The sequence below is a fragment of the Mus musculus genome, chromosome 16, assembly GCF_000001635.26.
Source record: "Mus musculus strain C57BL/6J chromosome 16, GRCm38.p6 C57BL/6J".
Classification (NCBI taxonomy): domain Eukaryota; kingdom Metazoa; phylum Chordata; class Mammalia; order Rodentia; family Muridae; genus Mus; species Mus musculus.
In genome coordinates, this window is record NC_000082.6 from 10,309,079 (window position 1) to 10,333,364 (window position 24,286).

General features: G+C 49.0%; 1 protein-coding gene and 1 long non-coding RNA gene across 2 annotated transcripts in view; both read right to left on the bottom strand.

Moving 5' to 3' along the window:
- The window catches only part of Emp2 (epithelial membrane protein 2), a 32,220-nt gene extending 27,330 nt beyond the window's left edge, over positions 1 to 4,890 (bottom strand). Inside the window, exon 1 of the mRNA NM_007929.2 lies at positions 4,734 to 4,890. The gene's annotated coding sequence lies outside the window, so the exon portion shown is untranslated. The remainder of the gene's footprint in view (positions 1 to 4,733) is intronic.
- Positions 4,891 to 15,026: 10,136 nt separating this feature from the next.
- Gm1600 (predicted gene 1600) lies at positions 15,027 to 22,207 on the bottom strand. The gene is made up of 3 exons (NR_126064.1): positions 21,891 to 22,207; positions 19,142 to 19,342; positions 15,027 to 18,998 (listed from the first exon to the last, which is right to left on the bottom strand). It is a non-coding gene; the product is annotated as a predicted gene 1600 (long non-coding RNA).
- Between the last annotated feature and the right edge of the window lie 2,079 nt (positions 22,208 to 24,286).

Genomic DNA, 24,286 nt, shown 5'->3' on the forward strand with positions numbered 1-24,286 from the left:
TCTTGACAGCCCAAACTTGTTCTTCTTAATGCTATAAAATATTCTGTAAAATGCCTGAAGCATAATGTAGTTACTGTCCCCAGAAGCATGGCTACCTGGAGAATACTATGCCCAGCCCCACAGGCTTAAGGAAATCCTAGCACATCATACTACAAGCTTCTCTGGAATGGCAGGTACACCTTGACTCAGCATCCCCTGACTAGATGATAGTTGCCTTGGAACACAGGGCATACCCCTGCCAGATTGCTCATAGAAGACAGCTGCTTAATAACATTCACATGGTAGCAGGAGAACCAACTCCTAAAAGTTATCCTCTGCTACATGCACATGATGACATGTATGTGACTTCACACAACACACACACATACACAACACACACACACACATCGTAGTAGTAGTAGTAGTACTAGTAGATCATTTAAAGTATCAGACTAGCCAGGCGGTGGTGGCACACGCCTTTAATCCCAGCACTTGGGAGGCAGAGGCAGGCAGATTTCTGAGTTCGAGGCCAGCCTGGTCTACAGAGTGAATTCCAGGACAGCCAGAGCTACACAGAGAAACCCTGTCTCAAAAAAAAAAATTTTTTTTTAAACTAAAAAATAAATAAATAAATAAAAATAAAGTATCAGAATACATCATATGAATATATGAAATTCTCATACAACTATTTACAATGTTATACTAAATATGAGTGAAATGTGTTCATTCCAGTCCCCACTAGACAATGACCTTCTGAAAAAGCAGCCACAGAGCACTAAGATTTTTGCCAAACTTGAAGATCACCTGTGCTTATTAACAACTTTATTTTTTTTAAGTGTCTAAAATTTTAAAAACCATGACCTTTCATCTGACCCATGCAGCACCTGTGAAGCTATGGACTCATGTGCCACTTTGGGTTTTTTTCAGATGCCAACCAAGGAGAACATATAGTTAGTCTTTCTTCTTTCTATGTCAAGCCATAGACCTTTTATTTTAAAATTATCCTGGGCACCAGCAGAAATGCGTAACACCTACAGGAAAATCATCTCATGCCACATTTTCTCAGAGAAATGTTTAAAAATACCTTTCATTTTAAAGAAAGCTAAAGTGACAAGATGGGTTGGTGATAGCACAACAGGAGGAAATGTTGAGGGCCAGCAAGATGGCTCAGTAGGTAAAGGCGCTTGCCACCAAGTCTAGCCTGAAGACCCGAGTCCAATTCCTAGGACTCATAGGGTAGAAGGAGAGAACCAACATTCATACACGTGTGCCGTGAGATGTGTACATGGCAACACATACGTATACATACAAGAAAAGCATAATAACATTTTTTAAAAGGAAGGAAAATCTTACATGAGGACTCTGTTACTGAGGAACCAGCCTTAGTATAGGAGCAATTTGTAATGAGGTCTAAGCTGTCCATCTATAGCCTGCATCATAACCACTATTTTGCATCTAGATTTCTGAGAATAGTATTAATACCAAACACCACACTGGCGACCCATCACTCAGCTCTGGACCCTAAGATCTAGGAAGCTTCTAGAAGCTGGTGCAGTCAATCCTGGCAAGAAAGGAGCAGCTGTCTGGTCTGGAGACCTCGGTCCCCAAGGAACAGAAGCCTGGCTGCCCAAGGAAGGTGCCGGCCAGGAGCTCAGTTCCAAATCGGATGAGAACTTACTAAGGGAAGGCAGTATCCCAGCCGGGAAAGGAAGGGACCATCTACTTGGTTTCTTTCCAGCCTCCCTCCTCCCTACATCCTGCTCCAAGATGAGCCCAGCATGTGGGACTAAAAATCCCCAGATGCTCTAGGGAAAGGGACCCAGTCCTTGAGTGTTTCCCCTAACATTCCTCCACTGAAATACTAGAAAAATGACTTATGCCACAAGAGTCCCTCGTGGCATGAGGCTGTGAACCCACAGACCCCTTCCTGGTCATTGAACTCCTCAGCTGGGACCTATGTCCAGAGAGAAGCCTAGGTCTGCCACCAACTCATACCATGTGACTCGCTGCCAAAGTGAAGCTTTCTAAATTCAAGTTCTGAAATTCTTCACTATTTTGCGCACCCCAGTGAATGCAGAGAGTGCTCCCCCTACCCCTTGCAGGCATCTGTGCCCAGGTTGGCTAGCCTGGAGGAGCCCAAGTGTCTCTAGAATCCAGAGGTCCTCTGTTGTCATCTCTATCTGTCCCAACCACCAGCCTTTCTTGAGGTGTCAGGTTACCAGCGAGCACTCTGGCTGGGTGGCAGCCCTGCCTCTGATATTTTTAGAGCTCTCCTGGGCCTGGCCCTAACAAGAGTCAGATGTGCTCAATTCCTGATTCTGACAAAGGCTGTCTACATCCCACCTAAATCATGGTCTTGGGGCAACACCTGCAGAGAACGAGACAACACCTTACTAGTGATGGGGTGAGGCAGGGGTACCTTCTCTTCTCATCCTCTCCCCAGGGACCCTATCTTTCCTCAGGCTCAAACTCTGGTTCCTTGTAGCACAGAGGAGTACACACTCCAGCTCCAGCCGATCTTCTGCCAACCTTTAGTTTACTCCTCCAACAGACTCTGCTCCCCAATCCCAGACAGGGACCCAAGCCCACCTTTGGGCTCCAGTTGAGCTACCCATGGTTTTTGAAGGAGCTGCCCCACCTTTGGTTTTGAAACCCGTGTCAGAGCTCCCACCTGATAACAGACATGGGCATCAGTCACACGTTGCAACATGCAAATATACAATTATCTGTCCCCCAGGAGGTGACTGGACTCCTGACTCCTGGTCAGCCTCAAGGTCCCAAGCCATTCCATGTGCCCTGGAAAGGTATTTATATAGTTCCTGTGGTATCCCTCAGAGTAGATTCACTGATGAGCAGGAAGGCTCTGGGAAGAGGGAAGGAGACCACAGGCAGTAGAGTGGCAGTATGTACCTGGGCATAAACAAGAAACACTGGCAAACTGGCCCTCCTGGTGGTTAGTGCCTATGGTGAAGATAAGACAAAGGAGAGAACGGGATCTAGATGTCATTACCTGTAAGGAGGGTGTGTGTGTGTGTGTGTGTGTGTGTGTGTGTGTGTGTGGCTGCTAAATAAATATGCTCTGTATTTACAATTAAATTCTCCCTTGGGGCAGAGTGAGCTTGAGAGGGGGCCTCTCTTGATGGTGGGGCGGCACCTCCCCGCCCTGCTCTGCCCTCCCCCTCCCTATTGGCTCCCTCCCCAGCTTCCCACACAAACACCCTTGCCCAGATTGCAGGCCAACCTCAGCTTCTGCATTTGAGGGACAGAGAAGGCTCCAGGCTGTGTGACCGGCTCTCTCTGATTCTCCATTCTTGTGGGGGTGGAGGTGGTAAAGATCCAAAACCCCTTGGAGGAAAAACAGGTTCTGCACTTTCTGGCCACCCCTAGTGCCTCCCTGGGCTGTGGGCCGGGTATCTATCTGCCCAATACCTTGCAGGGGACCCACACCTCTTACAAGGTCTCTCCCCATTTCCTGCAGCCCACTGAGGTATCTCCTGGTGGGAATGAGTGGAGTCACGGGGAAGACAGGGTGAAGGTGTGGCTTCACAGCCTTGAGTAGCTAACTCTGCCAGGTCTCTAGGCCAGGTGTCTCCCAGAATAAGGCTTTCTGGGAGGAGGCGGGAGAAGCCCAATGCATACTCCCATTGGCCTTCCACATTCTCTTCCCTTGGGTCTCTCCTGTAACCTGCATGGATCCATCCTACTGAACCCCTTACATTATTTGAAAGTGACATTCCAGGGAGAGGTGGTCAGCCTCCATGTCTAGGTTTTGGAATTTCTCTCTGATTCGGAATGCTCAAGCAGAGGCGGCTAGAGGCGTCTTTTGTGCCTCTCATTGTGGTAAGAGCACAGCATTTATGATGTAAACCATTTGTAATTCTACAAGCACATGGCCTGAAATGAACCAGCAATGTTGAGTGACGCCCACTACTATCTATACTCAAAACGTTCCATCATCCGCAATTAAATCTGTACCTGTTAAATAGTCCAAAATCCCAGCCATCTCCATCGCCTGGCAATGATCACCACCCACTCTGGATTGCCTTTGAACTTGTAGGTTCTAGATGCCTCATAGTAGTGGGACCCTCCTGAACTGAACCTAGATGCTTCAGTCCTTCTCCAAGCTTGGCATGCACACTCAGTTATACCTCCTTTTCCCGTGGAATCATGGGTGCCATCCCTTCTTCCCTTTAAAGCCCACAGATCTGCCACAGTAGTCAAGAGCAGGCAGGGGGGCCATCCTTGGAGCTTACCCCCCAGGCTGGGACACCGTTAAGAACCCAAGGAAGCTGCCCCCTCGCCGCTGTGGGGCGCCACGGAGCCCAGACCCGGAGGAGTGCGCGGCCCTCAGGGACCCGAGGACCAGGTCCTGTCTGATTGGTACTGCTTGGGAATCAGACGCTGAGTACAACAGGCAACAAGTGGGCTACTCTGGAGTTCAGAGCTTTGGGCCAGCGATGGTGGAGAGGGGATCCGCCCTGACTCTTTCCCAGACTTTTCCCGCCCACTTGGACGCAAAAGGTGGCGAATGCCACCCAGGGGTGGCAGGGTGGCCTTGGGGGGCACCAAAGGGAAGGTCTGCGCCACAGAAATCTGGAGAAGGAGCAACGGGACTGCCGCACGAACCGCACCCCAACCCTTCCCCGTCAAGCACGGATCCCCTGGCCTGTCCCGATTCCTAAAGAGGGCACACTGCTCCCTGTCATTCCGGAACCCCGACGTCACCGCAGTCCCTTGTCGCGCCCCCAACTCACCGGGCACGGGCGTCTGGACACAGTGGCGGGCTGCGCGTGGGGCGAGGCGCCGGCTGTTTTGAAGCTTGGGGCTGGGACTGCGCGGCGTCCTCCGCCCTCCGGGCTGCCGAGCCTCCTCCCTGCCGCCCTCTCCCTAGCCCGCCTCCCTGCCCGCCCGTGATGTCAGGAGCCGCCGATCCAGGGGGCGGGACCACGGGAGGCCGGGCGCCCCCCCCCCCCCCACCTCCCCTTGCTGGGCCGTCCAGCAGCACTCTGTAAAGTTCGAGGGAGCTGGAAGTCTCCTGCTGGGATCATCGCTGCCCTTCTCATCTCTGCCGCCCCTCTTCTCCTGACTGCAGGGTCAGGACCCTGAGATTTCCACTTCTTTCCGAGCAGCCCTCTCTGTCTCTTACTAATTTAGCTGGTTGTTAATCTCTCCTGCCTCAGTTTCCTATGATAGAAAAGGAAGGCGTGGCGGGACCTTGTCCTGAGGCCTAAAGGCCACACTCGGTGCCTCCTGGAGAGGCTGAGTTGATATGAGCCAAGCCATAACTGAAAAATCAATTCCTTCCCCGAAGTAAGACCACCATAAGGACCAGTCTTAAGATTCCTTCAAGCCTGGCCAGGCCTGAGAAGTTTGATATAGAGGATCCAAGTTGTGATCTCAATTGGGCATTGTATCCTTGCTTTCTCTTTTTCTTTTCTTAAGCACTTTTAATCTCTCTCTCTCTCTCTCTCTCTCTCTCTCTCTCCCCTCTCTCTCTCCTCTCTCTCCTCTCTCTCTCTCTCTCCCCTCTCTCCCCTCTCTCCTCTCTCTCCTCTCTCTCTCTCTCTCTCCCCCCTCTCTCCTCTCTCTCCTCTCTCTCCTCTCTCTCTCTCTCTCCCCTCTCTCCTCTCTCTCCTCTCTCTCTCTCTCTCCCCCCTCTCCTCTCTCCTCTCTCTCTCTCCCCTCTCCCCTCCTCTCTCTCTCCCCCCCTCTCCTCTCTCTCCTCTCTCTCTCTCTCTCCCCTCTCTCTCCTCTCTCTCCCCCCCCTCTCTCTCCTCACTCTCTCTCTCCCCCCCCTCTCCTCTCTCTCCTCTCTCTCTCTCTCCCCTCTCTCTCTCCTCTCTCTCTCTCTCCCCCCCTCTCTCCTCTCTCTCCTCTCTCTCTCTCCCCTCTCTCTCCTCTCTCTCCTCTCTCTCTCTCTCTCTCTCTCCCCCCCTCTCTCTCTCCTCACTCTCTCTCTCTCCCCCTCTCTCTCTCCTCTCTCTCTCTCTCCTCACTCTCTCTCCCCCCCCCCTCTCTCTGTGTGTGTGTGTGTGTGTGCACGCGCGCATGCACTTTGAAGAGCTGATTTTCTCCTTCCTTCTTGGCAATGCTCCTGAGGATCACCAGGCCACCAGGCTTGGACAGCAAGTGCCTTCACCTGTCAGAGCCTTCTTGCCACATCAGTTATTTCTGTTTTCAGTATTTTTTTAATTACATTTGTTCACTTACTTATTTGCTTGTGTGTATGGAGAGCACACATGGAGAGCAGAGAGAACCTTCCACTGTATAGATCCTGAGGAGAGAACTCAGGTCCTCACATCTAGTGGCAAGTGTCCTTATTATCCTCTGCCCCTGCTGCTGTGATAAACACCAGGTCCAAAAACAACTCAGAGAAGAAAGGATTGGTTGCACCTCACACTTCAGGAAAAGCAGAGCTCAGGTGGGAACCTGGGGCAGGAGCTGGTGCAGACTGTGGAGGAAGGCTGATGACTATGGCCTTTGACTTGCTCAGTACCGTATATAGTCCAGGCCCACCTGGACCTGGGAAAGGACCCAGGGATGGCCATGCCCACATGGTGGTCAGGAAAATGCACCACCACCATACCCACAGACCAGTCTGATGGAGGCAATTGTTCAATCTCTGTCTCCTTCTCCCAGGTGTCTCTGAGTTTGTGTCAAGATGACAGCTGAGCTAACAATGACAGCCATCTTGCCAGCTCTTGGTTTATTTTATTTATTTACTTATTATTTGTTGAGACAAGATCTTTAATGCAACCCAGGCTGTCTTTAAACTTGCAACCCTCCAAGTGCTAGGGTAACAGGTACACATGGCAAATACCACCACCCCTACCACCGCAAGCCCGGCTGCTACATCTCCATGTTCACCAACATCATTTGAAATCCAATTGCAGATCTCTCTAGAAGGAAGCTCTCACTGGGTCAAAGTTAGAGATTCCTTGGGGGACATGACACTCCCAAATCCGAAGGGTCACTCCTCCAGGCCTCAGGTTGATAAAATTGGTCTAGGATCTCACTTGCATGGTCAAGGCAAATGAAGACTCATTCCCCAAGCAAGAGAGTCATTGCACAGGGGTCAGGAGACATTACTTTGAGCTAAGGCCTGTCTGTCCCATGGTCATCTTGAAAACAACAAAAACAAAAACAAAAAACCCAAAGGCTTTGCAAGAAGGGAGAGTTTCAGTGGCTACTATTATTTACTAACCACTAGCCACGTGTCAAATACCTTACCAACATTAGCTTATTATTGTTGTTGCTATTGAGACAAGGTTTCATGTAGCCTAAGCTGGCCTCCAACTTGTTACTAAATAACCAAGGATGACCTTGAACTTCATTCCGATCCCCCTGCCTTTACCCCAAAGTGCACTAAAGACAGGCGTAAAGCCCACTCTCAGCTTTTGTGGTGTTGGGGATGGAACCCAGGGCTTCGGGATATTAGTCAAGTTTCTTGCTTGACAAACATTAGCTGGAATGTAACACAACAGCCCTGAAAAAGACAGCCAGATTTTTATCGGCAAAGAAGCTATGAAAGGACCCTGCACAAAGGCCCGATAAGAATGACAACATGGCTTTAAACCCAGGCCGACTGCATCAACCCCTTTTTACTCTTTCTTTGCCAAATAACACACCCTGTTTATTTGAATATATTTATTTGAAAGGAAGCCCCATATTGCAAACAGGAAGCCAATGCCATCTTCTAAAAATAGAAGACAAACTTACAAATATAAACAGCACCAAAATAAAAGCGTTAGCAAACTGAAGCCAGGTGGTGTTGACTGAAGGGGCTACAGCCCAAAGATTAAGGTCTATGACAAAGGTCAGCGGAAGCAGTGACCAAAGGCTGGCCTAGAGAAGAGCGCTACCAGAGCTCAGGCAGAATGGCTGCTGATGGATCGAGACCAAGTGAGTTGGTAGTTGGGTGTTGCCTCCTCCTGTATCTTTCCCAGGGCCTCCTGCTGACGGGTGTGTCCTGAACTGGGAAGAACAGGACTGAAGAAAGGAATGGGCGGGTTGAGCCTCTCCCTTTTCCAGACCCTCTGAGAAGCCTCACCCACCTGTTCCCTTCTCCTGCTGTTTGCTAGTTATTTTCCCTTATACCGCTCTCTCCACAGGGAAACAGAAGCCTGCCCTATATATGCAGTACGCTTACTCCTGGCATCTCAATAACTAACTTGAGACCCCAACATGTTGGGGGGGGGGGTGCAGAAAGGTGTGTTCCATGGAGTTCTCACTCCCAAAACTTCGATGAGGTAGTGCACAAGTCTCTCTACCTGCCCTAGGTGGGAGGGGCACATTCTCTCACAAGCTGGAGCTCGGGCTGGACCACGTGATTTGCTTCAGCCAATGAGTAATTAACAAGGCACTTGTGAAAGCTGGAAGCCTTTGGGCTCCTTTCACAGTTTTGCCATTTGGAATCAATAAAAGAGCATTCTGGTACCCAAGTGGCCCCAAATAAATGAAAGCTCCTTGGGACAGGGCTACACTGGGTAAGTTGTAGAATTTCCTGCCCTGAGGTCCCAGAGCTGCAGTAAGGTTGGTGAGACACACATGGCCGTTTCTGTATGCCACTGTGGCTTCTTGGCTATTTGTAAAGAGCTAGTTAGTAACAGGATCATTTTGCTTGGAGACAGGACATCTGAAGACATTGAAAGCCATGGAGAAAGAATATATCAAAGGTTGGCTCAGGGTTGGGGAAAGAGATAGAGAGTCTATAGACATAGCTCAGCCTTAAGGGTATTTCATCCACAATTATGAGAATTGGAGTTTAGGTTTCAGCACCCAGGTAACTAACTGGGTATCCCTGGAAACACCTATAACTGCAGCTCAGATGGGGGCAGAGACAGGAGGATGGTTGAGGAGTACTCGCTTCTAACCTAGCAAAAGCCCCATGCTCAGAAAGACTTTGCCTCAAAGGAATAGGTTGAGAGTGACAGAGGGGGACATCTGACACCCTCTTCTGGCCTCCATATGCGTACGTGCACACATGTGCACGTACACATACATAGAATCACTCACACACACGCACATGTGCACGCACGCACACGCACACACACACACACCACATCACATATTTTCTTCTTAGAGAGACAAGTTGGGCTTGATGGTTCATGCCTTACATCCCAGCCCTCAAAAGGCAGAGAGGTAGACAGATCTCCATGATTTGGAGTCCAGCCTGATCTACATAACATGTTCCAGGCCAGACAGAGCTAGATGTAGTAAGACCCTCTCTCAGAAGAGAAAAAGAAAGAGAGCTAGAGAATGTAATAATCTCTCACTGGCCGTAGTCCAGCAGATGCACTTCAGAGTCCCTTCAGTTTCTTGTCAATGTTTCTGTTGACTCCTCTTTCTCTCCAATGGAACGCACAGAGCTGGGTAAGCCTGGAGCAAATCTGGTCACAGGCATAAGCAGCCTGCATTTGTTATGTGTCATTGGCTGTGACAATACCTGACAAAACAACTTAAGGAAGGGGCTATTTTGGTTCCTGGTGTGAGGATACAGTCCATCATGACCGGGGGAGTCATGGCAACAGGAGTGTGCAGCTGGTCACACTGTGGGGTGCTGCCTACAGTCAAGTGTAGGTTTTCCCACCTCAGTTCATTCAATTTAGAATACCTCGGGCCAACACGCCCAGAGGCTTGTACCCTACATGGTTCTAGATGGATAATCTATAGGAACCACCACATGCACCACCCAGCAGAGTAGGTCTTGAAGACAGCATAGAGTCTTGTCCAAAAGGATTGAGTCTTTAAGCAATTGTGGTTTATGTTCACAGTGTCATTAGGGACTAATCAAAGTTGGGTGTGGTTCAAGCATCATGGCTGGGGAGTTGAGTCCTCGAAGATGCCACAGGGTTCATTGACTTCCATTCGAGGACCGTTTCTTTGGAGAAGAGTTTGGTGTCTAGGCTACTGTGCTGACCTCTAATGCCTGAGGAGGAACCTGGTATTCATCATCTGTTGTCCCCAACAGCAGACTGGATATTATGACTTATTTCTAGTGAGCATGTTAAATGTAACTTGTGTCACTTGACTAAGTTGCGAAATACTGCAACATCAGTCTCACCAGCCAACTTTCTCTGTTGCCTTCTAAGCTTACATCCTTCTGTATGGTGAGCTGGCTCATTAATGACCCCACTTGATAAAGACTAGCAGACGCTCCAGCCAACACCTAAGCAAGAACTGAAAACTTCAGCTTGCCCCACACTACACCCCTTTTTGGTTTGTTTTTCAAGATGGGATTTCTCTGTGTGGCCCTGGGTGTCCTAGAACTCACGGTAACCAAGCTGGCCTCAAACTCACAGAGATCCTCCTGCCTCTGCCTCTGGAGTGCTGGAATTAAAAGTTTATGCCACGGCCACCCAGCCTCTCACTGGCCATGGCCCAGCAGACACATTTCAGATTCCTGTCAGTTTCTTGTCAATGTTTCTTTGTTGGCTCCTCTTTGTTCTCAAAAGGAATGCAGAGAATTAGCTAAACCTGGGACAAATTTGATCACAGATTCGCCTGCCCTGTAAAGGACCACAATGCCCCAACACCATGTGAGCTTTGAAGTGAATCCTTCCCCAGCTGAAACTCCAGAGAAGACCCAGCTGTGGTCAACATCATAATGGAACCCTAGAGAAACTGAGGTAGAGGGATTAGCTAAGCCCTGCTCACAACCAAGATCCACTCAGACTGTGAAATAATGAACACGTGCTGCTTGGGGTTGCTAAATTGTGGAGCAGTTTGTTACACAGCGGTAGACAACTGACACACAAAGAATGGAGTAAACTTTGGATCACTCAGAACTGAAGGCTGAGTCCCAGTCCTTGCCTTTGCATCCATTAGCATAGAATCCCAATCCCAGTGGCTTACAAGTGTCCATACCTCTTATGTGTGTCTTGCGTTCATCGTGGATTGAATGAGACACATGGTCCATGTCATCTTTACTCGAAAACAAAGGCTGGTTGTGCCTATTACTTTCTGTTTGCTGTTAACAAGGCATCTTGCAGAGCAACTTAAGGGAGGGAAGTTTAACTGGCTCACAGCTTGAGGCCAGAGTCCACCATGGCTGGAATGTGAGCTGGCTGCGAGTCACCCTGCACCCACAGTGCGGACCGAGAGAATTAATGCTGGTGCGCAGTTCTCTTTTTCCTCTTTAATCATCCGTGGTCAGTGCCACCTACTTTAAGGTGACTCTTCCCACTTCAATTAACTCAGTCCAGAAAGTCCCTCACAGGCCGCCCCAGAGGTTTGTCTTTAGATGATTCTAGATGCTGTCAAGTTGACAACTGATATCAATCATCACCCGTTGGAACCACCTCCCTTTGAAAGCTGCCGGGTCTCAGGGAAGAGCAGGGCTGGGCTGAGGAGCCGGCTTCTGCAGACTAACATTTCCTCAGCTGCACCGCACGGATCTCCCGCTAGCTGCGGCACCGTGGCAGTTTGCTTTATTTGACATTAGCTTTCCATGCTTCTGGTTACAGGAACAGAACAAAGGCCTTCCAAGTTTCCTATGCAATCCACCTCTTGGCTACTCTCTCCAAGATAGAGAAGGGTCCTCAGATGAGGAATTCACAGAAAAATCTGGAGTGTGATTGACACTTAGGTGGAGACAGGGGGATCAGAAATTTGAAGTTATCTTTGTCTATGTAGTAAACCTGAAGTTAGCCTGGGCTACATTAAGATGCACTTTAAAACACCATAAAACATGTTTTATGTGTTTTATATAAAACATGAAAGACTGGCAGGCAGAGTCCAGACTCAATAGCACTGTGCTGTGTTGTCTTGAGAGCCTTTCCTCTTTATCACCCACTTCCTCTACCATCTATGAGGGGCAGGTTGCAGACAGTGGCTTCCAGCAAAGACTAGAAGATACAAGCCCTTCAAGGCACTGGCTTCAAGCTGTGAGCTCTGGGTCTCATGGATTCTTCCTGTGAGTTGGGCATGGGGCCGCACCTGCAAGATGTGATTTTTCTGTCTGTAATAGAATGGCAGAAATATCTATAACCAATCTCCACGAACCTTCCTAAAGATAAGGGAACTAATTCAGTAGCTAGGCTGTCACCCTTCCACTCTGATCCCATTCCACCTGCTCATTATAGAGCTCTATGCCAGGAGATCCTGAAGAAAATGCCTTTGTGTGAGTCCTTCAGAATACAGCACCCAGAATCATCAGGACTTTGCTTTTTGTTTGCTTGGTTTTGCTGTTGTTGTTGTTGTTTGATTTGCTGTGTTTGAGGAGGGACTCATGTAGCCCAGACTGGCTTCTAATTCCCTAAATAACCAAGGTTGATTCTGAGCTTCTGATCATCTGCCTCTGCCCACCGAGTGCTGGGGTTGCAGGTGTTCACCATTGTTCCTAGTGGCTGTGGTGCTGGTTCTGGAACTCATGCATACTAGGAAAGCACCATACCAACCGTAAGCACTTCAAGAACCACGTTAGGATGGATTCTAGAGCTGGCTGCAGAGGGAGGCCCTTCATGGCTATGGGGTGACTGTCAAGGTGTGGTTCTGACTGTCTGTCTTGTGATATTTCTTCCCCATAAAGTTCAGAAATTGAACCCGAAAGATTAATGTTACAGTATCATCGGCTTGCTTATGACAAAGAGGTTTGATAATTTTCAAAGACAGTGATCTCAGAATCCCCCATCCCCTGGATACATAGCCTCAAAGCATGCTGCCTTGGGCTGGCTTGTGTATTCTAAAGCTATGATATCAACAAATCCAGGACACATGTTTACAGCAATATGCAAAAGGTGTATCCAGGGCTTTCTCACTGTCATGCCATGTGCCCAAAATGCCTGTTGCTTTACCTCCGGCTCCCACATTTATCAGGATCTTTGGCACCATAGGGCCAGAGCTTAGCTCTCTGATTTCAGGTTCTCTGATGTAGGGAAGAGGCTAGCAGGGATCAAGAAGGAGCCTGGGTTCCAATCCTCTGCCACCAACCTCACCATGCTCCAACCATCTGAAGACCAGGGTGGCTAAGACTAGCACTTGGGAGGCAGAGGCAGGCGGATTTCTGAGTTCAAGGCCAGCCTGGTCTACAGAGTAAGTTCCAGGACAGCCAGAGAAACCCTGTCTCAAAAAACAAGAGAGAGAGAGAGAGAGAGAGAGAGAGAGAGAGAGAGAGAGAGAGAGAAGAGCTCCAGTGTGAAAGAGTAGGGAACAGTGTGGTGCTGAAAGGCCCAGAAAAAGAGAAGAGGAAAAAAGCCTATAGGGTGTGGCTCATTAGTAGAGTTATTATCTAGCGTGCACAAAGTCCTGGGTTTGAGTCCTGCATCCCATAAGCTGTGTGTAGTGGTGCATGCCTATAATCTTGACGCATGAAGATGGAGGCAGTAGGATCAGAAATCCACGAACATTTTAAGCTACATAGTTTGTATCCAGTCTAGGATCAGAGATACATGAGACCCTGTCCAAAAAAAAAAAAAAAAAAAATCCTTGTCACTAACATTTCAGAGGTGGACAGTTACCATCTAGACATCTTTGGTACCATCGCGCATGTACTTCCTTCAGCCTGTGAGAGCATCTTTGTGTTCTCTAAATATTTCTAATTCTTCAAAACAAAATCCTTTCCTTCTGTCAAACAATGTCTCCAAGAAACAATACTCCCCCCAGTCATTCACTAAACTTATATTTACTTGGACTCTTCCGAGTGTCTAACACTGAGGCCCTAGGACCGCAGCAGTGAATAAAGTGTCCCTGCATTTCTTATGGAATTCAGTAACCGATGCTGGGAAGGTCCATTGTTACCCATTTTCTTGCTACATGTGTTTTCTTCCCAAGATCACCGGAGAGCTGTGTGACCATTATCTCTTAGGCTGTGAGACCATGGAAGTCCCCTCAAGCAACTGACCTCAGGACCCCACTGGGCCAATCTGTAAGACCATGACTCAAGATCCAAATGAAGCTTTGGGTATGGGCAGTGCTGGTGAGCTTTTTCTTGTCAACTTGACATAAACTGGAGTCATTTGGGAAGAGGGGACCTTAGTTGAAGGATTCACAGTCAGATCGGCCTGGGAGCGTATCTGTGAGAGATTGTCTTACTGATGATTTATATGGGCAGGCCAGCCCATGTAGTTGCTCTAGGAAGGTGGGGCTGAGATTTATAAGACAGCTAACAGAATGAGATAGAAAGCTCAGTCGGTCGGTAAGCAGCCTGACTTTCTGCCTCCTGCTCCTACCCTGAGTTCCCAGTCTGACTTCTGTGACCCGGAAGTATAAACCAAACTAACCCTTTGCATCAGCTGCTTTATCACAGCCTTTGTAAATCTAACTAAAACAGGCTGGAAGGGAAGCCCCTCCCAACCCAGTCAAGAGTTCAAAGGTCACAGCTTTTGGGGTGGGGTGGGGGGCTGGATGAGACCTATACTGTCTCAGTGAAGCTATTCCCATGCTTCTAGGCAGACAGCTACCTTTATGGTAAACCAAACTCTTGCCCTGCAAAGCCTTATACCCAGGCAGCCTGGTGCTCCATTCCTAGAAGGAAATGAAATACTTCTGTTTATAATCTGTGTTTCTTCCCCAACCCCACCTAGAGGTTAAACATCCAGGATTAGGTAGCCTTGGTCTCCAGACTCTGGCTTCTGTCTCCAGCAGCCAGTACCTACAGTGTGCCCATTCAAAAGACTTTTCTTCCATAGCAGTTGTATTCCTTCATTTTTCAAAACTGTAACAAAACACCTGAGGCTGAGTAACATATATATATATATATATGTGTGTGTGTGTATATATATATAATATTTATTTATTTAATATATACAACTACACTGTCATTGTCTTCAAACACAGAAGAGGACATCAGTTCCCATTACAGATAATTGTGAGCCGCCATGTGGTTGCTGGGAATTGAACTCAGGACCTCTGGATGAGAAGTCAGTACTCTTAACTGCTGAGCCATCTCTCCTGTCCTCCCTTCCCCCTGCCCCCTTTTTAAAGGTTTATTTTTCTTGATGTTTCAGCAACAACATTTTTACTCATGACTTCATGACATATCTGAGGTTGAATAATGTCTTAGTTGGGTTTTATTGCTGTGAAGAGACACCATGACCACAGCAACTCTTACATAGGAAAGCATTTAATTGAGGCTGGCTTACAGTTTTAGAAGTTAGTCCATTATCCTTGCAAACTTTATATGCCCCAGTACAGGGGAACGCCAGGGCCAAAAAGGGGGAGTGGGTGGGTAGGGGCTTGTGGGGGTGGGTAAGGGGGACTTTTGGGATAGCATTGGAAATGTAAACGAGGAAAATACCTAATTAAAAAAAAAGAAGTTAGTCCATTATCATCACGGTGGGAAGCATGGCACTGTGCAGGTGCTAGAGAAGGAGCTGAGAGTTCTACATCTTGACCCAGAGGCAGCAGGAAAATGTCTTTCAACATTGAGTGCAGCTTGAGCATATAAGATCCAAAGCCCATCACCACAATGACATACTTCAACAAGGCCACACCTTCTAATGATGCCATTCCCTATGGGCCTATAGGAGCCAATGACATTCAAACCACCACAGGTAACTTGGTGAAGAGGTGTATTTTTAGCTCACAGTTCTGGAAGTTCGTGTAGGTATCAGCTCAGCTCTGGTGAAGTCTTCTAGGATGACAGCATTACAATGTGGGAGCCTGTGCAAGAGGACAAGACTTGCAGTAAAAAGGAGGCTGGCAGGAGGGGAGGAGCCAGCAAGAAGGGAGGAACCAACAAGAGGGGTAGAACCAGGTGTGTTCCCAGTCAGATCTCCCAGGAGAAAAAAACTAATTTCTGCCAAGGGCAGAGCCCCAGACACATTCCCTAAGCCCTGCCCCTTAAAGGTCCTTTAAAGGTCCCTTAAAGGTCCCACAAAGGTAGGTGCCCAGTAAGCAGTGCCCCAGTAACCCAGAATATGCGATCCACTCATACTTTACCTAGCTTACTTTAGGTTTGGCTTGTTTAGGTTTGGTTAGGTTTGGTTCAGTTTGGTTAGGTTAGGTTTAAGTCAGTATTATCATATATTCCAGGCTGGCCTCCTACTCACTATGTAGCTGCTAATAACATTGAACTTCTTATCCTGCTGTCTCCACCTCCCAAGTTCTGGGGTTATAGAAAACACTACCACACCAAGTTTATGTGGTGCTAGGAATTGAACCCAGGGCCTCCTGCATAGGAAATAAACATTGTACCAGCTGAGATAAGTCCTTAGCCTCCATTCACACTTTGGAATGATTCTGGGTCTAGGAAAAGAGTAACCCAAAGAGACTCAAAGTTTCCAATGATGGGATGTCTAGAGAAAACCCATATTATTTACAGGGAGTCAGATGCAATGAACACTTCTCTGGGACCAAATGTGAAGGCCTGGCTCTCAACTGGGCATGACTGATGGTATAGGATGCTTCTTGGATGCGGGTCTGGAGCCCCACTGGCTCAGCCGAGGCTCTACAGATAGATTCTCTGGACAATTGTATATTGAGGTATGCTTGAGAGTGGGTGAGATGACAAGAGTATCCAGGGTGCAGGGTGTGTCCCTTCAACACCTAACCACATGAGAAGCTCCTGTATTCACTCCTCCTCCTGCCTAGATCCCGAAGGGACGCTTAAGGCAGCGTATGCTCAGAAACACTGACACAATAGGGTGGACACAAAGAGAGCACAACCTGGATAGAAGACCAGGAGGAAAAGATATAAGCTGTCTACACTCAGTTCCCGAGTCATCAGCCATGCAGACTTTCCACTGTTCCCAAGGACGCTGGTGAAATCTCCAAGAGTCTGGGCAGAGCTCAGGAGTCTGTGTATCTAACAGCTCCCTCCTTCGAAGAGTAATGGTGATGTTGTGATGAATGGACGAGTGTGTGTGTGTGTGTGTGTGTGTGTGTGTGTGTGTGTGTGTGGTATAAGCCCATATGTGTGGCCATGTGTGAACAAGTGTGCATGTGAAGGCCAGAGATAAAGATCCAGTGTCTCCCTCTGTCACTCTCCACCTGGAAGCAGGGTCTCTCACTTAGCCTGAGCTCACTGACTGAGCATAAGACTAGAAAGCAGCCCCAGGGCCCCTCCTGTCTCTCCTTATCCCCAGTACATGCCACCCCTGGCTTTTTCTGGGGTGCTGGCTCATGTACTCACTCCTTCTATCTGGATTTCAAAGGGAAGCTTAAGGCAGATCCAAACTCCAGTTCTTAAGCTTGCAGACCAAGCACTTTACTCACCAAGCCATCTTCCCAGCCCTGGGAACCACATTTGGAGAAATCTTGCTTTAGTCCTTCAGTCAAATATGGGCATGGCGATTGAGCATCAAAAGTGACATGCGGGGGTTGGGGGGAGTAACACTGGAGCTAGAATTCTGTGCAGAGAGGTTTCTTGGAGGAAGAGAGGTCACTACACACTCCCACAGAGGTGGGTCACAGGAGAGGAGGAGCATCTCTGCTCAATCCAGCTACCTTTAACTTCAGTTGAATTTCATGGCTGCTGTATGTGTCTGGAAGGGAGGGAAGGAGGGAAGGAAGGAGGAAGGGTGAGAGGGAGGGAAGAACAGAGAGATAGAGAGACAGAGACCAAGAGACGGAGGTGGAGGGCTGTGTAAAGCAGATGTTGGACTGTGCATAGTGAGCCTGGTACAGGAATGAAGACAAGTTGCTAACCAAAAGAAACCCAGAGTTTCCGGCCCTGAGAACAGCTCATTTTCCTCCAGGAGAGGTTCTGAATGCATGCAGTGGGGCCATCTTTGTTAGCTCCTGGAACCAGACAAACGGGCGCATGCGGGAACAGGACAGCTCTGGAAGGTTGTTGGGCTTTGTGTCCTGCAGCCTCAATTGCTACTTGGCTCCACTTGGGTTTCATTGGCCCACATTTCATTCTGGAAATCCCAGACCTTCTCCTGAGCTGAGAAGAGAGAGAGGAGGTGGTGAGATAGATAGCCAGCTAAGAGAGACTTCACCCAAGCTACTGCCACATGTCTTGAGAAGGTGTGATCCACAGTGGTGGCAGCGGCAGCCCAGACCGCTATGTCGACTCAGAACCCGCATTTTAATAAGATCTTCTGGTGACTAGTGTGCACACAAAAGCTTGAGACGTGCTGCAAGTCTTCTCGTAGCCATTGTCCAGTTACAGCTTCTGGTGGTCTCAGCAAGTGTGTATGGGTGTCTGCAGAGGCCAGAAGAGTGACAGACACCTGAAGGGGGAGTTACAGGCTGTTGTAAGCTAACTGGTGTGGGTGCTGGTCCCTGGACTAGAACTCGGGACATCAGGCGTGACAGCAAGGGCCTTTATTTGCTGAGCCATCTTACCAAGTTGTTGTGAGTTTGTTGTTGTTGTTGTTTGTTGCTGCTTGTTTGCTTGCTTGCTTTGAGAGAATGTCTCTGACACCAAGTAAACTAGCTTGACAAACCTCAAGGAGCCTCCTATCTCTTCCTCCTCAGAGCTGGTGATACTGGCACATGCTACCGCACCCAGCCATTGTATAAGGGCTTTACAGGCACAGCCATCTCCTCAGGCCTGTACTGTTTGATTTTTTTAATCCCTGTGCCCCAGTAGTGGGCAGAAACAGATTAAGGGAGCAAAGACTCATTTGGGCTCATAGTTTGAGAGGCGTTTCAGTCCATCATGGGTGGAGAGGGCATGGTTGACTTCACAGCAGAGGAAGTGTGTGACGGAGACTCCTAATAAGAATTTAAGTCAACAGTGGCCAGAACTCAGAGATTCCAACCCTCTGAAATGGCCTGTCCTAATGACCTACTCCCAACCGGTCCTACTTCTTAGAGGCTCCAGTCTGGAAACCGAGCATGAGCCTGTTCATACTCCACACAATAATACAGGGACTAAGGCACCCGCCACATCTTCTCTGGACCCAGAGGGAGTCAACCCCATCTCTGCTTACTTCAAATCCCCCTGCCCAGAGTGGCAAGGCATTGGGCAGAGGTGATACTCAGTTCTGAGAGAAGGCAATGAGGCCGAGTGGTGGCAGGAAGAGACTGATCTGGGTAAGGTCAACAGCTTACTCTCACACCACACAATCGCTAGTCAGGCACCAGTAGTTACTGTGTTTTACAACTAGTACGCGGAGCCACCAGGGACCCTGTGAGCAAGCGAACAGGATAATTATTAACACAGAGGGAAGAAGTCCAGAGAGTTGCTTGCTCAAGGTTGCAGGGCAGGGGCTGTGTGAGAGGCAAGTGCTTTAGTGCTCTCAGCATGCGCTGGCAGATCTGTAGGACCCACCTGCCTCAGCTCCGAAGCCTGCTGGCCGGCAGCCTCCATTCAGAATTGCAGCTCATTGTTTACCTCTGGTGCTCTGTTACTTTTCTGACTTCCTCCCATTCAGGCTGGACTTCAAGGTGGAACCAAGAGGAAAGTTTCACGCCTGGGGTTGGTGGTGCAGCTCAGCGCACGGTAAAGCATAGGCAAGACTCAGCACCTTCTCTGTAAAGAACAGAAACAGTCCATATTAGAGTAAAGTGGGGAGGGTGCTTTGTTTGTTTTTCATTAAGAACATTAGCTGGGCTGGAGAGATGGCTCTGTGGTTAAGAGCCCTTGCTGCTCTTATGGTTGTGTTCCCAGCACCCACTTAGGGTGGCTCCCAACTACCTATAACTCCAGTTCCAGGGGTTGCACCCCACTCTGACATCTGTGGGCACTGCACACAATACAAATGTGTGACATATAAGCACACACACACACACACCTAAAAACAAAATAAAATATAAAAGGGGGCTGCTTTGCTTTGGTTCTCCTTGGTTCAGGGTGGTATTCTGAGACTTCCATCTTATGTAGTCCAGGCTGGCCTTGAATTTAGATATCTCAGGATGACCTTGAATTCTGATTATATTGCCTCCACCTCCACCTCCAGAGTGCTGGGATTTTTGTTTACATTCCACTACCTTGTTTTGTTTTGAGACAGAGCTGACTGTGTAGCCCAGGCTGGCTTTGAACTTTCAGCCTCCTGAATATGGGGATTACAGAGAAAGCTTTGTTTTGTTGATGAAGTAAAACCAAGAATCAGCTCTTTTTTTTTTCTTTCTGTAAAGGGTCAGAGAGCAAAAACCTTGCTTGGAAAGATGCATAACTGCTGCCACAAGCAAGCTAGGAAGGAATGAAGTGGTTGTGGTCTAATAAAACTATTGGGCCTGAGGAGGAGTTCATTTGGTAGAGTGTCACAGGTTCGATCCTCAGCGCCACATAAAGCAGTGGTGGTATACATTGGATAACTCCATGGCTTAGCATTTCTCTATTGTAGTGACACCATCACAAGGCACCTTATAAAAGAAAGCATTTAATTGGAGTTACAGTCCCAGAGAGTTAGAATCCATGACGGTGGAGCAAAATCCTGGCAGCAGGAAGAGCTGAGAACTCACATTTTGATCTTCGAGCAAGAAAGAGGCAGAGAGTGCACTGCGAATGGCTCAAGTCATTTGAAACCTGCCTGATTCCAGATCAGAGAGAGATCCAGAGCAGTCAATCAGAGAGACAGAGACAGAGACACATTCCTCCAGAGCAACTGAGCCAATCAGAGAGGCCTGGGTTCAGCTGAGACCTTAACTCAATCGACAGGATGCAAAGTGACCAGGAAGACCTCTGAAGTGAACTTATATATGGCCTCGGGACATATAAGTGCATGTGCACACGCACGCACACACACACACACACACACACACAGGGTTCAAACATGTGCACATGAGCCCTCCACACAGAAGCATAGACAGTGAATGGCCTTGAAGATGGTACTGAGATGGGCATATTGAAGGGTCCTCTTCTAGAAACTTCATAAGACTCAAGGGGAAAACCACAGAGGAACCCTGGGGCTTCTTCCCATGCAGAGCCTCTGTTGACCCCATCCTTCTGCAGAGGCCAAAGGGATCTAATCCCCAAGGGGATGTTAGGACTTTCTTTAATTCCCACCTCCCCTCTTTCGGGGTGTACCCCATCGTGGTCCATCTAATATAACCAAGGCTGAGTGGAAGGGTCATTAGAAGACATAGGGGACTCAGGAGACCCCCTGAGCTCAAACTTCCCTCTCACACTCTACCCTTCTTTTCCCTTTATGCTTTACAAAGAATGTTCCTTTGGCTTTTCAAGCTATTGACTGTTCTGTTAGCTGCTAGGCAGCCACTAATACCTTAGCTAGAAACATTCTCACAGCTTGACTTATTTTGAAACAGGAGCTCACTAAGTAGCCCTGGCTAGCCTGGAACACACTATGTAGATGAGACTGGCCTTAAGCTCCAGACATTCACCTGCCTCTGCTTCCCAGGTGCTGGGATTAGCAACATGGGTTACCGCACCTGGCCTGCTAAGGCTGCTCTCAATCAGGTTTTAAATTAATGTAACAGAACATTGGGCTAGAGAAGACTGGTCCTTCTGTGCTTTCCCTTTATTCTTCTCCTCTCCTCTCCTCTCCTCTCCTCTCCTCTCCTCTCCTCTCCTCTCCTCTCCTCTCCTCTCCTCTCCTCTCCTCTCCTCTCCTCTCCTCTCCTCTCCTCTCCTCTCCTCTCCTCTCCCCTCCTTTTCTTTTCTTTTCTTTTCTTTTCTTTTCTTTTTTTTTTTTACTGGATTTATCTATGAGGGAGGTCAGAGGACAACTTGAAAAATATAGGTTCGACTCTTCCACCATGTGGTGTCCTGGGAATTGAACTCAAGTCTCAGGCTTACTGGCAAGTGCTTTTAACCACTGAGGCATCTTGCTGTTCCACCATCTTGTGCATTTTCTAGGAAAGTGAAACTTGGCAAGCACACAAGGAAACGAGGCAGTCCTCACACACTGCCCCTAAGCTCCGCCCCCTCATGAAGAAAGCTTGAACACCTACTAGATACTAAGTACCTACAGCCCAGGTTCTTACATCCTCACCACAGCATTAGGACATAAATACCATGATCTGAGGGAGCCAGAACTCAGGCTAATCAAATGAATAGTAAGAGCCAGGATGCAGAGACTGTGGTCCCCACGTTCCTAATGACTACACCCAGCTCTCACCACCTGCTGGGAGCCTCTCCTTATCAACCTCCAGGCCCACTTCTCTTGACCAGGCTTCTGCTCATCCAGGCCAGCACAGTGACCTCACCCTCTACCCAGAGGACAGCACTGTTGGGAAATCCTCAGGGAGTGGCCCTGTTCCTGGCACCTCCTCAGGGCTTGGAAGGATGCTGGGGTCCTGTGGGGGTTCTGGAGTGGATGATCCCAGTCCCAGAGTCAGCACTGACAAGAACTAAAGACAGGGCAGGAGGCAGTGTCAGCATGGAGGGCCTCCATCTGCAGAGGGTGAGTGTCACAGCTCGCCGGCTTCGACTCTCACCAGCTGCCACACCCCACACTCACCCAACCAGTCAGGCCATGCCACCCACATGTCAGCCCGATCCATTTGGACGGGCACAAGGCATGACCCGGCTTGTCTGACATCTGGGCCAGTTGCCACTCCCTGCTCTCCTCCTCCAGGTTCAGAACTGCAAAGGAGGGCACAACTGTCCGCTCGTGGGGGGCCACTCCTGCAAGTTCCCTTCATGGGGGTGCTCTGTGCAGAAACACAGAAAGACAGAAGCACAGGCTCCACTCTGAAAGTACTGTGCAGGACAAAGTGTGGCTGGTCAGGGGCATCCCTGGCTCAGAACTGGGGGAAGTCACCCCAGAGCCCACGCACACCTGCCGTGAGGGGCTTCAGTGAACTGTCATCTGACAGGAGGGAACTTCAACTGAGGAAATGCCTCTATAAGATGGGGACATAGGCAAGCCAGTAAAGCATTTTCTTTATTAGTGACTGATGGGGGAAGGTCCAGCCCACTGTGGATGGGGCCATCCCTGGGCTGGTGGTCCTGGGCTCTAGAAGAAAGCAGGCTGAGCCATGAGGAGCAAGCCAGTAAGCAGCACACTCCATGGCCTCTGCATCAGCTCCTGCCTCTGGGTTCCTGTCCTGACTTCCTTTGATGATGAACAGTTATAGAAGCTTAAGCCAAATAAACCTTTTCCTTCCCAGGTTGCCTTGGTCATGGCGTTTCACCACAGCAATAGTAACCCTAACTAGGACAATGTCAAACAGGAGGGGTCCGTGAACACAGCTGGTGAGATGGCTCAGTGGGTAAAGGTTCATGCTGCCAAGATGGCCAGTCCACAGATGGTTGCGATCCACCACAGTCTCCGAAGTCCAGCCTCTGTTCAGTACCCACCCTGGTGTCAGAGCCCACTCTCGGCCATCATCCCTCCTCCACCCCACAAACTTCTGGGACATTTGTTGATGTCACCCATTTGTCCCTCAGGAGAATCACAACTCTATCCTGTTACACTGGGACGTGGGAAACTGAGACAAGCTAGGAACCTACAATTCCTGAGGGATACTTTGTCTCTTCCCAGCTTCACTGCCCTCATGAAACATCCTTCATCTTCTCTTCCCACTCAACAAAGCAGTGAGCCTAAGAACCTGCTCTCCACACACAGGGAGCTGTGGATGGGATGTGTGTACCCTCGCAGGGGTGGTTTAACCTCTCTGTGCTTTCACTTTGCTCACATGTAAAATGGGAATACTCCTAACTAGCTCACAGTTAGGTCGAGTCGTGAAGCATTTAGAATAGAATAGGAGCATTTAGAAGCAATTAGAATTGTCACATATCACGCTCAGAATAGTGACAACTTTAGAACCCCTGCAGTGCCACGCATTTCTGTTGTTAAAGTGATCTGTCCATTTCATTCATTCATTCATTCATTCATTCAACAAACACTACTAAGCTCAGCCAGACTCAGATGAGGAAAAACCTGGGGTGCCAAGGGAGCATGAAGGTAAGATAACCCAATGACCTAAGTGGCAGAGCACTGCCCACTGGCAAACAGTAGCTCCAGAGCTCTTCAAAATGGGCAGATAACTGCAGCACAGGCTGCCCCACCCTGAGGTGCAGGCCAAGACCATCCGGGCTCCACCAGCCCTACCTCAATCCCCCGGGCTGGCCCCTGTCCCACCTCCGGGGAGGACCCGGGACAGAAATCCGGCCCTGCCCACCTGGCTGTGACCTGATGACCCCTGTGAAGGGGAAGCCGTTTGTTTGGAAGGAAACTGTGCAGAATGAGCACAGCTGAGGTCAAATGGGCTGTGCTGGGGACACAATGCCCGGTCCTGGCCTGAGATGCTGGGGAGCAGTCAGGGGCCACACAGCTCTGCTTTCTGCCACAGAGACACTCAGGCACTGGATGCTTCCCTCCTAGGTCCAGAGGGGCTTCGGGTGAGTGTGGGCACAAACCCTCTGTGCCAGACTGCCCCAGACCCCTTATAAGGAGGAAAGCGTGGCAGGTAAACCTGTAACCTCATCAGTATCAGGGTGATGGTGGGGTGGGGGTGGAGCCCATAGACAGCAGGCGCTCTCCAGAGCTGGAGAGTCAGCCTGTCTAGC